Here is an 11,793-nt window from a genome sequence, read left to right as displayed (position 1 = left end):
TTTTGACTGCACTAATATAATCAGACTTCATGAAATTTAGAATTAACACCAATTGTGTGCACCAAATGTGTGCTCTCATTAGCATCTGTCTTCCCATACAAGATCATCATTAAATTATGTTTGTCTTTCTTGTCCTGGGAAGACAAGTTTAGATGTCTAGAGAATTTCATGTCTGAATACTGCTTAATTTGAGGGTGCACTACAAAAAACTTTAGACTTCCCACGACTAAGTGTCCCTTTGAGGAATAATGAGTACATTTCTAGAGTGGCTTTGCAGTTTGCTAGAAGAGAAAACATACTTCACAGCCGTTCCTTGCAGATTTTTGACTACTTCTCATGTTGCACATACACATACATACCCACACATACTTTTTCCAACATCAGCTATTCCTGCATTTCCCCAAATCCTAAGATTCTTGATACAGTCAGTTTTTCAAAGAGACCCACATCACTGTTTTCCTTTAAGCAATTGACTTCTGTGGTTCTAAGATGAGTAGATGTTTTTAGTTCTAATGTGGAAAGGAGAATGTAGTATTTGGGTAAGGGAGAGAAAAAAATCATAGTCTGTTGGAATTGGAAAGCACCATATTTTCTGGATGAGGAGACAGGGAGAGCAGGTGGAGGTAGAGGTAACAAAGATCATTTAGGAGCAAGGCATTTATCTATGTGAATGAAGATGAAGTTTACAGAAATGGAGGTACAAATGCAAAAATGTGAAAAAGGACATGGATGACTTGATCAGGACTGATTGCTTATAAGCAACAGATTAAAGCACTGAGTCCCTGGCAGCTGACACTATTCAGAGCTGGAACATATTCATTGCAGAGTGTCTTTGTTCCTCAGGACAAGAAGATCAAGAGACATTGTAAAGTGGATCTAGGACTCCAGCAGACTGGCTGTTATTCATACTCTGCAATTCCTGTGAGTTTGAAAATGATTTTGGAAAGATGTTCCTGCCTGTGAGCAGAAGATAAGTCCACATCATGTGTGGCCTCTTGCTAAATACCCAGTGAGGGTGCACCTGGGCTCTGGCTGAGAGAGCTAGAGACACAGGGAGAGCAGAGCAGGGTGGAGAGGCTTTGTGTGTTGGAATCACCAGCATTGTTTCTGGTTCCAATGTTTGTGCTCTGGTTTAAGGGACAGAATTTGCTTCAGTGCCTTCCACCACTCTAGGTCTCATTTCCACACCAACAGGGGCAATGCTTCAAATGCGTGAAAGGAAGAAAAAGAGATATCCAGGGATAGTGCATGGCACTGAAAGGCTGTCATCAGCCCCTTGAACCTGCAAGAGTGGGGTACTGTGCTCAGCCCCTGCCCCTAGTCTAGTCTGGTCTGTACAACAGGTTGTTGGTATTAAAAGATAAAAGGCACCAAGCACTAGGCACACTCCAGAAGTAAGGTACTTTAGTGTCTCAGGGAGATGTGAGAGGAGGTGGACACTGAGCAAGGGTCTAGAGTAGGGAGCCACACACATCAGCCTACTCATACTGACCCCACTGGACAAATTGTGGTTAGGGCACTAATCTGCCATCTGTATAGTCAGATTGGCTCACATCAGATGGCCCAGCCAGGATTTATTTGAATACTCAGACTTTAAAAACTAGCTGTGAAACTTCCTGTGTTTAGATATCTAGGACTTGATGGAAATAAGCATGCAAAATATAAAATATTCATTGTAGACACTGCATGGACACAGTGTCCCCAGGATATTTAAAGTCTTTGTAGACATCATTATAAGGGCCAATCCTATTCCATCCAACTGCAGCCACTCACAGCCAAGCACTACCATCCTTGTCTGCACTCTGCCCTGCCCAGCATGGCTTGTGCATGTATTTTCTTTACAGAATTTATTTACTGTGCATGTGTTTAGGGGCGCTTTCTTCATTAATAATAATTCTGAGATGTACATGTATTTTCATTTGCATGTGTATCTTTGCTTATGACTGATCCCCAAAAATGTTCCTTAGGTTAAAATACAGCAAGAAAGACAATAGCAGCAAGGCATGCGACACCTGACCTGGCATTATAGCTGGGCCCTGGTGTCCTCCTCTCGAATATGAACAATGTGACAGAAAACAACTTTCAGGCAAGGCCACCCTGGAACCATGATAGAGCAAGACAAGAACAAGTACTCTCCAAGTTCATGGCTGGGCACAAACAAAACAAACACATTGTTCAGGTCACAAAGACCAACACCCTCATGCTAGCTACTCTGAGCAGCTGCTGTGGTTTTACCAATCACTCCTTTAGCCTCAATTATTTCCTCTTGCTGTCTAGATAAAGATGTTGGATTACAGTGCCTCCACTTTTTGACAGCATCCAGAGCCAAACCTTAGGCCCTTCCTCCAACGTAAGTCCTTTCACATAAGTTCTAGTTCTATCTTAGGTTCTTTTTAATACTCTTTTACTGAGTGAAATGCCCTCAAATTCCCATGGTGTGCATTCTTCCTCAATGCAATGAGTAATAAAACCAATATGTTTACCTACAGATATGTTCTAGTGGTCTCTGGAGGTACATGATTAAGACTACATGCTGTAAAAAAAAAAAAAAAAAAAAAAAAAAAGGACCACATGCTGTACAAAATTGCTTTCCCAAAAGGTTGTATCAATTTGCATTCCTACCAGCAGTTGAACTTGTTTTATCTTCCTCCCAGAATTGGTGAGACCAAATGAAATGAAATCATGTGTTGCTGAACAAAGAAATTCTTTTTCTATCTGGATAGTTGTCGCTCCATAATAGAGAGCACCTTCACCTTCCAAGCATTTCCCATGTGGAGGAGGTCAGCCCTAACTTTTGAGAGTGGCATTCAAATGTGGTGGCAAATTTCACATCCCACACACCACCACTTCAAATTCATTCATTCATTCTACAAATATTAAGTGCCTCCCATGTGCCTTGGAGATGGAGCAGAGAATAACACAATGAAGTCTCTGCTCTTTTTAACCAAGTTTTTATAATAGGGAGAGGAGAGAGACAATAATAAATTGAAAATATACAGTGTCAACATATTACATTGTGTGAATAAGTGCTATGAAGAAAACTAGACATGAGAGGAAGTAGGGCTCCTGGGATGTGCTCAGTGAGGAATGCTGTTCTCTGCTAGTGATGTGTGATGTAGCTGGGTCAGAGGAAGGCCATGTGGAAACAGTGGTTGGTATGGAAGCAAGATTCATAAAGGGTAACTTGTAACTTCCTACTATATTGGTTTTTGGTAGGCTTAAAAATGCTACATAACCAATCAAATTACTAAAAAGATTTTAAAATTAAACCTGAAAAACTGATTCCTTTCATCTGAGAGAGAAAATGTACAACAACAGCTAAAAAGAATTTGAAACTATAGCAATTAAAATGCCAGAGCTTGGGATGCCTGGGTGGCTGTCAGTTAAGTGTCCATTTCTTGATTTTGGCTCAGGTCATGGTTTGTGAGTTTGAGCCCTGCACTGGGTTCTGTGCTGAGAGCACAGAGCCTGCTTGGGTTTCTTTCTCTACTTGGTGCTTGCTCTCTCTCTCTTTCAAAAATAAATAAATTTAAAACAATGGCAGGGCCAGATGGAAGAATGGCAAAAACCTTAGATCTAGAAAAAGCTCACATAATAGAAGGAGTCACCATGGTGGAGAAATATGGGGGCCTGAAGTTCCCTCATCCCTCAAACACAGCAGTATTGAGGCCAGAGTACTTGGAATTCCAGGACTCTAGGCTACAGAATGACAAAAACATTTCCAGGGGCCCACAGGGACACGGGGACAACTTGACAGGCTATAAGTGTGTGACTGCTAATTGGAGGAGATAAAATAGGTGGCATATGCATGGAGGAGAGGGATCCCCTTCTATGGAGAGAAAAAAGGAAGAGAAAGGCTATGGAAGTGTAGGATTGTGTTGTGACAAGAGAGAAACCTCCATGGACCATGGACCATGGACCAGGGACAGAAAAAAACAAAGAAAGAACAAATTTCTTACTTGCAAATAGCCTTAGGAGTGACAATCCAGGATTGCAGGACTTTCTCTGGACTGGAGTCTGCAGCCATGTACCTCTGCCTGGGGAGGAAAGGGAGCCAGCCCCTGGCTCAGTAGCAAACTCAGAGGTGCAGTCAGAGAGAGCAGTCCACTCCCTTAGTGCTGTGGGAAGAAGGTATATACCCACTCCAAGGACAAAAGACCTTACTGTCATCTGCCAGCCAGAAGCCCTTTGTCAGCTGGGTGGAGTAGCACTACTTCAGAACCGGGGTGTGCGGAGCAGATCATTTAAGACATCAGGGTTTGAATCCCAGCTGAGTGCCTAGGAGGTGCAGGAGACAGTGGAGTGGGACAAACCAGTCCTCTCACTTGGGGAGGAGGGAGGGGGCACTGTGAAAATGGCCTGAACACAGTGATCTGGAGCACCCATCTGGGAAAGAGAGATGGGGTGTTGCCATTTCCCCCCCACCCCATTACCATCAAGATGAGGCTTCAGAGAACAAAACAGTGGGCCCATAGTGGAGGCAGGACCCACCTACATCAAACCCCACCTCTCTGTGCCTGATAGCTGCACACCTACCAGAGCAAGATTGACACTGACTGAACCACATGGTCTCTCCTCTATACCAGCACAGCTACTGGTTCCAAAGTACCATCAGATATCTGTCCAGTGGTTTTGCATTTTCTGATTCCATTGTTGGTCAATGCTTATTATATATTTTTTCTTTACTTCCTCTTATTTCTTCCCTTCTCTATCTTGGTTGTTGGTTTATTTAAGCAGACATTTAAAATCAATTATTTTTACACCTCTTCTGTAACCCCTTCTTTATTTTCTTCTCTCTCTCTTTCTCTCTCTGGATTAAGCCATATAGTTTCTCTGATTCTCTGCCTGGTCAATTTTTTTCTTTTCTTTTTTTCCCACCCCTGTCATTTTCTCTTTGTATGGGATAAGGCTTCTTCCACCATTACCCCCATTTTAGAATTTTTCCCAAAGTTACTTCAATGAACAAATCAAAGCACAACTGGTGGAAGGTCCAAACTACCACTACGAGTAGGGAGATAAAGCAACCAGAGTCACAACAACAGAAAGCATGCAACACACTCCAAAAACACTCCTGAAGGGCTAGGCCCTGGACAGTGTATGACCCTTTTTTAATATAGTAGTGCTTGCAGGTGCAGGACACAAAAGAGCCATTAAAACACCTTTGTAAAGGACAGCCAAAATGATGAAAGGGAAGTATTCTCCTCAAAAGAAATTCCAGAAAGAAATGACAGCTAGAGAATTATTCAAAACAGTTTTAAACAATATATCTTAATAAGAATTTAGAATAATAGTAATAAGTAATAGCTGTGCATGACAAAAAAGCATAGAAGACAGCAGAGAATTTATTGCTTAGGTCAAGGAACTAAGAAATAGTCATGATGTATTAAGAAATGCTGTAAATGTGCAAAATAAACTAGATGCAGTGACAGCAAGGATGGAGGAAGCAGAGGGGATGATAAATGAAATAGAAGATAAAATTATGGAAAATGATGAAGCCAAGAAAAAGATAAGAAAATACTAGACCATGAGGGGTGAATTAGAGAACTAAGTGATTCAACAAAACATGGTAATATCCATAACTTAGGAGTTCCAGAAAAGAAGAGAGAAAGAAAGGGGCAGAAAGTTTATTTGAACAAATTATAGCTGAGAACTTCTCTAATCTGGGGAAGGAAACAGGCATCCAAATCCAGGAGGCACAGAGAACTCCCTTCAGACATAACTTGAATCGATCTTCTGCATGGCATATCATAATGAAACTGGCAACATATAGAGATGTTATATTATAAAAATAATATAATAGAATTTTGGAAGCAGCTAGGGACCAATGGCCCTTAATCTGCAAGCGTAAACACTTAAGGGTAGTAGCAGACCTGTCCACTGAAACTTGGCAGGCAAGAAGGGAATGGCAGAAAATATTCAATGTGCTGAATAGGAAAAATATGCAGCCAAGAATCCTTTATTCAGCAAAGCTGTCATTCAGAATAGAAGGAGAGAGAAAGGCTTTCCAAGACAAACAAAAACTGAAGGAGTTATTGACCACTAAACCAGACCTGCAAGACATCCTAGGGAGGACTCTGTAAGTGAAATGCTGCAAAGTCTAAAGAGGACCTGAGACATCAGCACCAGCATGAAACCAACAGATAACACAGTGACACTAAAGCCATTTTTCCCCAATAATCACTCTGAATGTAAATGGACTAAATGCCCCAATCAAATGACATAGAGTGTCTAAATGGATAATAAAAAAAAAAAAGATCTATCTATATGCTGTCTGCAAGAAACCCATTTAGACCTGAGGACACCCTCAGATTGAAAGTGAAGGGATGGAGAACTAACTATCATGCTACTGGAAGTCAAAAGAAAGCTGTAGTAGCCATACTTTTATCAGACAAACTAGATTTTAAACTAAAGACCAATAACAAAAGGTGAAAAAGGGCATCATATCATACTTAAGGGATCTATGTATCAAGAAGAGCTAAATGTTTATGCCCTCAACTTGAAATACCCAAATATATAAATCAAGCCGTCGTTGGTGGTATAGTGGTGAGCATAGCTGCCTTCCAAATATATAAATCAATTAATCACAAACATAAGCAGTCTTATTGAAAAGAATACAGTAATTTCAGTAATTGCAGGTGACTTTATTACTTACAGCAATGTACAGATCATCTAGGCAGAAAAATCAATAAAGAAACAATGGTCTTGAATGATACACTGGACCAGATGGACTCGACAGATTTATTCAGAACTTTTTATCCAAAAGCCACAGAGCTTTTTCGCAACGGGTTTGCTGCCAGAGAACAGGTGTCGTGAAAATCACTGCTAAACCTAAACCAAAATGGGAAAGGAAAAGACTCACATCAACATTGTCGTCATTGGACACGTAGATTCCGGCAAGTCTACCACTACCGGACATCTCATCTACAAATGTGGTGGGATCGACAAAAGAACTATCGAAAAATTTGAGAAGGAGGCTGCTGAGATGGGAAAGGGCTCCTTCAAGTATGCCTGGGTCTTGGATAAACTGAAAGCCGAATGTGAACGTGGTATCACCATTGATATCTCCTTGTGGAAATTTGAGACCAGCAAGTACTATGTGACCATCATTGATGCCCCGGGACACAGAGACTTTATCAAAAATATGATTACAGGCACATCTCAGGCTGACTGTGCTGTCCTGATTGTTGCTGCTGGTGTTGGTGAATTTGAAGCCAGTATCTCCAAGAATGGGCAGACCCGTGAGCATGCCCTTCTGGCTTATACACTGGGTGTAAAACAACTTATTGTTGGTGTTAACAAAATGGATTCTACTGAGCCACCCTACAGCCAGAAGAGATACGAGGAAATCGTTAAGGAAGTCAGCATCTACATTAAGAAAATTGGCTACAACCCTGACACAGTAGCATTTGTGCCAATTTCTGGTTGGAATGGTGACAACATGCTGGAGCCAAGTGCTAACATGCCTTGGTCAAAGGATGGAAAGTCACCCGTAAAGATGGCAATGCCAGTGGAACCACACTGCTTGAAGCATTCTGCCACCAACTCGTACAACTGACAAGCCTTTACGTGTGCCCCTCCAGGATGTCTACAAAATTGGCAGTATTGGTACCGTCCCTGTGGGTCGAGTGGAGACTGGTGTTCTCAAACCTGGCATGGTGGTCACTTTTGCTCCAGGCAACGTTACAACTGAAGTAAAATCTGTTGAAATGTACCATGAAGCTTTGAGTGAGGCTCTTCCTGGGGACAAGTGTGGGCTTCAATGTCAAGAACGTATCTGTCAAAGTTGTTCGTCGAGGCAATGTGGCTAGTGATAGCAAAAATGACCCACCGATGGAAGCAGCTGGCTTCACAACTCAGATGATTATGCTGAACCATTCAGGCCAAATCAGTGCCGGCTATGCACCTGTGCTGGACTGTCACACCGCCCACATCACCCGCAAGTTCGCTGAGCTGAAGGAGAAGATTGACCGTCGTTCTGGGAAAAAGCTGGAAGATGGGCCCAAGTTCCTAAAATCTGGTGATGCTGCCATTGTTGATATGGTTCCTGGCAAGCCCATGTGTGTTGAGAGCTTCTCTGACTATCCTCCTCTGGGTCGCTTTGCTGTTCGTGACATGAAACAGACGGTTGCTGTGGGTGTCATCAAAGCAGTGGACAAGAAGGCAGCTGGAGCTGGCAAGGTCACCAAGTCTGCCCAGAAAGCTCAGAAGGCTAAATGAATATTATCCCCAATACTTGCCACCCCAGTGTTAATCAGTGGTGGAAGAACGGTCTCAGAACTGTTTGTGTCAATTGGCCATTTAAGTTTAATAGTAAAAGACTGGTTCATGATAACAATGCATCGTAAAACCTTCAGAAGGAAAGGAGAGTGTTTTGTGGACCATTTGTTTTTTTGTGTGAGTGTGGCAGTTTTAAGTTATTAGTTTTTAAAATCAGTACTTTTTAATGGAAACAACTTGACCAAAAATCTGTCACAGAATTTTGAGACCCATTAAAACAAAAGTTTAATGAGAAAAAAAAAAAAGCAACAGAATACACATTCTTCTCTAGTGCACATGGAACATTTTCCAAGGCAGATCACATACTGGGTCACAAACAGCCCTCAATAAATATAAAAGAAATGAAATCATACCATGCAATCAGATCACAATGTTATGAAACTTGAAATCAATGACAAGAAAAAATTTGGAAAGTCTCAAAATGCAGGAAGGTTAAGGAACATCCTACTAAAGAATGAATGGGTCAACAAAACAATTAAAAAAGAAACTTAAAAATACATGGAAGCAAATGAAAACGAAAACAAGACAGTCCAAACCCTTTGGGATGCAGCAAAGGCAGTCCTAAGAGGAAAATACATTGCAATCCAGGCCTATCTCAAGAAACAAGAATAATACCAAATACAGAACCTAACCTTACATATAAAGGAACTAGAAGCAAAGCAGCTAAGGAACCCCAAAGCCAGCAGAAGAAAAGAAATATAAAGATCAGAGCAGAAATAAACAAGATAGAATTTTTAAAAATGAGCAGAACAGATCAATGAATCTAAGAGTTGGTTTTTTGAAAATATAAGCAAAATTGATAACCCCTTAGCCAGACTTCTCAAAAATAAAAGAGAGAGGACCCAAATAGATAAAATAAAAAATGAAAGAGGAGAGATCACAACCAACACCATGGAAATACAAACAATTATTAAAGAATGCCATGAAAAATTATATGCCAACAAACTGGACAACCTAGAAGAAATGGACAAATTCCTAGACACCCACACACTACCAAAACTCAAATAGGAAGAAATAGAAAATTTGAACAGACCCATAACAAGTGAAGAAAGGGAATCAATTACCAAAAATCTACCAAAAACCTACCAACATCTTCCTTGGCCAGATGGCTTTTCAGGGGAATTCTACCAGACGTTTAAAGCAGACTTAATACCTGTCTTTCTCAAGCTGTACCAAAAAACAGAAACTGAAGGAAAGCTTCTGGACCCATACTATGCCGCCAGCATTATCTTGATTCTCAAACCAGAAAGAGACCCCGCTAAAAAGGAAAATTACAAGCCAATATCCCTGATGAACATGGATGCAAAAATCCTCAACAAGATACTAGCAAATCGAATTCAACAGCGTATTAAAAGAATTATTCTGGGGTGCCTGGGGGGCTCAGTCGGTTAAGCGTCTGACTTCGGCTCAGGTCATGATCTCACAGTTCGTGGGTTTGAGCCCTACATTGAGCTCTGCGCTGACAGCTAGCTCAGAGCCTGGAGCCTACTTTGGATTCTGTGTCTCCCTCTCACTCTGACTCTCCCCTGCTCGCACTGTCTCTCTCTGTCTTTCAAATAAATTAAAATAAAACATTAAAAAAAAGAATTATCCATCATGATCAAGTTCCTGGGCTGCAGTACTGGTTCAATATTTGCAAATTAATCAATATGATACATCACATAAATAAAAGAAAGGATAAGAACCATATAATCTTGTCAATAGATCCAGAAAAAGAATTTGACAAAATACAGCATCCTTTCTTAATAAAAACTCCTCAAGAAAGTTGGGATAGAAGAAATATACCTTAACATCATAAAAGACACACATGAAAAGCCCACAGCTAATATCATCCTCAATTGGGAAAAACAGAGTTCCCCTCCTGAGATCAGGAACACGACAGGGATGTCCACTCTCTCCACTGTTGTTTAACATAATGTTGGAAGTCCTAGCATCAGCAATCAGGCAAAAAAAAAAAAAAAAAAAGAAAGAAAGGGCATCCAAATTGACCCAGAAGTCAAACTTTCACTTTTCACAAATGACATGATATTCTACATGGAAGACCTAAAAGACTCCACCAAAAAGCTGCTAGAACTGACCCATGAATTCAGCAAAGTTACAGGATAAAATCAATATACAGAAATCAGTTGCATTTCTATAACAAGTAATGAAATGATAGAGAAATCAAGAAACCACTCCTATTTACAGTTGCACCAAGAACCATTAAATATCTAGGAATAAACCTAGCCAAAGATGTAAAAGATCTGTACACTGAAAACTATAGAAAACTTATGAAAGGAGTTGAAGAAAACACAAAGAAATGGGAAATGGAAAAATATTCCATGGATCAGAAGAAGAAACATTGTTAAAATGTCAAAACAGTCCACACATTCAATGCAATCCCAATCAAAATTCCTTTCAGAGCTAGAACAAACAATCCTAAAATTTGTATGGAATCACAAAATACTCTCAGTAGCCAAAGTAATTTTGAAAAAGAAAACCAAAGCAGGAGGAATCACAATCCTGGACTTTAGCCTATACTACAAAGCTGTGGTCATCAAGACAGTGTGATATTGGCATAAAAACAGACACATAGACCAGTGGAATAGAATAGAGAACCCAGAATTGGATCAACATGTGTATGGTCAACTAATCTTTGACAAAGCAGGAAAGATTATCCAATGAAAAAAAGTGAGTCTCTTTAGCAACTGGTGCTGGGAGAACTGGACAGCAACATGCAGAAGAATGAAACTGGGCCACTTTCTTACACCATATACAAAAATAAACTCAAAATGGATGAAATATCTAAATATGAGACAGGAAACCATCAAAACCCTGAAAGAGAAAGCAGGCAACACCTCTGACTTCAGCCACAGCAACTTCTTACTCAACATGTCTCTGAAGGCAAGAGAAATAAAAGCAAAAATGAACTATTGGGATCTCATCAATATAAAAACTTCTGCACAGCAAAGGAAACAATCAATAAAACTAAAAGGCAACCAATGGATGGGAGAAGATATTTGCAAATGACATATTGGATAAAGGGTTAGTATCCAAAATCTATAAAGAATTTACCAAAACCAACAGCCGGAAAACAAATAATCCAGTGAAGAAATGGACACAAGACATGAATAGACACTTTCCCAAGAAGACATTCAGATGACCAACAGACACATGAAAAGATGCTTAACATTGCTTATCATCAGGGAAATACAAATAAAAACCACACTGAGATACTACCTCACACCGGAAAGAACAGATATTGGCAAGGATGTGGAGAAAGGGGCACCCTTTTGCATTGTTGGTAGGAATGCGGACTGGTGCAGCCACTCTGGAAAACAGTGTGGAGGTTCCTCAAAAAAGTAATGACCCAACAATAGCACTACCAGGAATTTATCCAAAGGATACAGGAGTGTTGGTGCATAGGGGCACTTTTTTTTTTTCCATAATATTTTATTGTCAAATTGTTTTCCATACAACAGCCAGTGCTCTTCCCCTTAAGTGCCCTCCACCATCACTACCACCTCTTTTCCCCCC

The 11,793-nt window shown here is 40.5% G+C and overlaps 1 long non-coding RNA gene and 1 pseudogene across 1 annotated transcript in view; both read left to right on the top strand.

The window, feature by feature from the left end:
• The first annotated feature begins 1,905 nt into the window (after positions 1–1,905).
• LOC115289677 overlaps positions 1,906–11,793 on the top strand; it is a 16,771-nt gene continuing 6,883 nt past the window's right edge. The window contains exon 1 of the long non-coding RNA XR_003907751.1: positions 1,906–2,350. This is a non-coding gene — a long non-coding RNA (uncharacterized LOC115289677). The remainder of the gene's footprint in view (positions 2,351–11,793) is intronic.
• On the top strand, positions 6,824–8,509 carry LOC115289676 (annotated as a pseudogene).

Source organism: Suricata suricatta, chromosome 4, assembly GCF_006229205.1.
Source record: "Suricata suricatta isolate VVHF042 chromosome 4, meerkat_22Aug2017_6uvM2_HiC, whole genome shotgun sequence".
Lineage (NCBI taxonomy): Eukaryota > Metazoa > Chordata > Mammalia > Carnivora > Herpestidae > Suricata > Suricata suricatta.
This window is presented reverse-complemented; position numbering and strand designations above follow the sequence as displayed.